Source organism: Saccostrea cucullata, unplaced genomic scaffold, assembly GCF_032062105.1.
Source record: "Saccostrea cucullata isolate Sc308-1 unplaced genomic scaffold, CSIRO_AGI_Scuc_v1 ctg13464, whole genome shotgun sequence".
Classification (NCBI taxonomy): Eukaryota; Metazoa; Mollusca; class Bivalvia; order Ostreida; family Ostreidae; genus Saccostrea; species Saccostrea cuccullata.
In genome coordinates this window covers 11,341-15,120 of record NW_026920989.1, presented here as the reverse complement: position 1 = coordinate 15,120, position 3,780 = coordinate 11,341, and positions in this window count along the sequence as shown.

The window sequence follows — 3,780 nt, the reverse complement described above, 5'->3', positions numbered from 1 at the left end:
GCATAACGGGCGAAGCCCGGGTTTTGCTAAAATTATCCCATGTTTCCCCCCATTGTTGATGTCCCTTATTCTCAAAACTAGACAGTGATACCTTATATTTCCATTTCATTTTAAAATAAAATTGTAGATTTAGACTTTAAAAATGCAGACATAGATTTAAATTACACGAGGACTACCATGCCAATTTCAATAATTTCCTTTCCCCCACTGACGTCAAACACAGAGACAGCCGCACGAGATTTGCATGCGTTTAGGCCTCCTTAGCTGCTAAACCCCCCCACCTGCCTAATTTACATTCCGGGAGAAATTTTAAGAAATAAATTCTCCAAACTTTCAAACAGTTATCACAGAGAAAAAAATTAGAAATGGAAATATTTATGTATTACGTTTGATTATAACCTAAAACTAGAGGACGCATGAATTATATTAAAGTATATTAGTGAGCTAATCGCAATTTTTTAAAAAAAAAAGATCGTAAAAAAAACAGCACAACAGAAAGAATTTGTTAATACTAGTAAATCTTGGGAATAAATAAAAAAAAAATCTTAATCATATAGGGGAACTTTTGTATAAAAATACACAATACAATAGGGGACATTTGTGTATGAAAAAACTACAACACAAAAGGGGACATATTTTGTGGATAAAAATGCACAATACAATAGGCGACATTTGTGTATAAAAAAACTACAACACAATAGGGAACATATTTTGTGTATAAAAGTACACAATACAATAGGGGAAAATTTTTTGTATAAAAATACACAATACAATAGGGGACATATTTTGTGTATAAAAATACACAATACAATAGGGGGGCATTTTTGTATAAAAAAACCCACAACACAATAGGGGACATTTTTTGTGTATAAAAATCTACAATACAATAGGGGACATTTGTGTATAAAAATTCACAATACAATAGGGGGCATTGTGGCTATAAATGATCACTATACAAAAGTAGATATTCCTGTATATAACATGTAAATACAAAAAAAAATGTGAATGACGTATGTATATACATGTACCCTTTGGCTTATCAAAATACAAGGAGCATGTTTATGAATTATTCTAAAACCTCAATGGAGGAGAATTGAGTAAAAATACGGAGTGTTTTTAAAAAGGTAGCAATTATAAAATTTAAAGATGCCGAAAAGCTATTCTCTGATAGCATTTACTTTTGATTCTGTTTTGTTTTGTTCGGATGAAAGCTTGAAATTGAGTTTGAATTTTGTTTAGGAGTTTAAATACAGTTAATGTGGAACTCCCATCCACACCTCATCAAACCTCCAAGCGCATAAATCAATGTTAAAGTGAAGTAATAATTACATCGACAGTAGTGTACTCATTCTTAAAAGTATATGCATGAAACAATTTGAAAAGAAACAATATATTATGCTGCCAAGATATTATTTACTTCCTTTAAATGACCATCCGACATTTTTGATAGAAAAAGTATGTCATCAGTAGTTTTTATGTCTTAATGTACAAGTGCTTTGTATCTTTTAATCGAGCTAAAATATCAAATATCTTAGTGTTGAATTGTACGATACACATATTATATTTCCAAATTAACAAAATCTGTTTTCAGAATTTGTATATACCCCCCAACCCCGTCGAAATTACTAGATCTGCCTATGGAAAGAACAAATTCATCTTCATAGTATATATATTGAAAATTTAAGATCTTGAAACAAAGACAATTTAAAAAAAAACATCTTTTAAGCTTTATATATGTTATAAAAGTTATTTGAATGATTGGAAACTTAATTCGTTGCACGCGACGTCATTATACGTTCTTACTGAATAACGACGATACCGATTTGAAATTTTGACTTTAAGGTCATATGCAACATACTTTTGAACTTTATTGAGCTCTTCCCTGGAGGTGAATTCTACTAGATGATGGACATGTGTGCAATACTTTAAAATTTTATATAATTATGGATTTGCACACCTCTTCTAAAACTAATTTTGAAAAAGAATCTGTAAATTCACTAAATTGTGTTGTGTAATTTTTGTATATACTTTTCTTTGAATAATGTAAAAATTTTCATAATTTGTTATCTTTCAAAAACCCTGGTAATGCATGCTGATTTTTTGTCTATAAACATCTGATGACACTATAATCTTAAATTTAAAATATCTTGAAAAATTATCAGCAGGTAAGGTACCTTGCGTATGTCTTTAAGGACCCTTTTTTCGTAAAAGCAGTCAAATGATTAAAAATTTTTCTTCATTGTTCTTAACGCCTTCTTCCTTTCTCTCTTTCGACTGTTATCAAACGTAAGCATTGTACTACATGTATATGTCCATGCATAACAACTTCCACGTACCGACGTATCGGGAGTGGACTGCTACTTATTCTGTGTATTATAAAAATATGATTTTTTTTAATATTTTTAATTTGAAAATACTAGTAGCAGATATAATGGTTGTACGAATATTTACAATGGTAACTGGTTCATTATAGATAAAGGATCCTTTTAATTAATCAGATTTATTGTAAATACTCTATATAAGCTAACTTTATGAATCGCACAGGTTTCATATAGTATATAGGTTTTTTTTTTCAATATATTGTCTTCACACACTTCGAATTCTAAGGGGTATGATCAGATCGCTGTGGCATATAGACAGCATAAAATTAAGGAATCACTGTCTAGTTAGTATAGTATGCCAGGGCATCAACAATAGTGGGAAACATGGGATAAGGATGTATTCACTTTGACAAAAGAATTGACCTTTAGGAGAGAACAATTTTCGGGAAAAAGTGACATTTAAAAATTAATCTTTATTTGTTGTTTTCTAACGTATGTATGTCTGAATTTTTCAAATTTGTATTTAGTACCTAAAATTTATTATTTACAATAAACTTTCAAAACCTCCATAGTTGGTCGAAACATCATTTTGTCCGTTAAAGCGTTGATTTTTGCATGAATTTTGGCTTAGAAGTCTTTCAGGGCAGGCCTGCCCCTAAATAAAATTTGATAGGTTTGTATGTAAGGAATAATTTAAAATAGGATTTTTTTAGGGGCACCCCTGCCCTAGGGTAGAAATTCAGAAAAAAAACTACAAAAAATAAGGAAACCTGATTTTGATAATCTTCTTCAAATTTATATATTTTAATATTATAGTCAGACTAGCTCAGTTGATATTACCGCTGTGTTTTACACCGTGCAAACTAACATTTTAAAGTCGGGGGTTCGAATCCACCGGGTTCCACACTTTTTAAAGTTTTAGATTTTCGCCTTTTCAAAGACTATTTTAATATTTTTTATAGACTGGTGTATTTTCCTTCGATTATCTATCGATTATGCATGCCCATTCTTGATATATAAGAAACACTAAAGAGATATCAAATCGTAAAAATCCACTATACAGTTGTCAGTCAGGCGGAACAAACTTCAATATAAGCACACTTTCTCCAAGGACAAGAATAACTAACTCGGTGTTACTCAATTCAGGTATTCTTGGCAGCATTGAGCTGCGATGAATGTCAATTGTAAATATTTCCTTAGAATTTAATTAAATTGATTTGGCTACATATATCAGTAACTGTACTCCCTCGGATTTGATTTAGGCATATATAATTTGCACATATTAATGGGATGTTTAATTATATTCACGGATAAAACAGCCTAGACATAAAGAAAAGAATTTCAGAGGCAGTAAACATTACCATTATGCAGATGAGAAGTTAAAACAAATACCAATTATTACATTTTGAGATAACAAACTCAGGAAATCAATGAAAGGGTTCCTCCTACTTCTACTCGC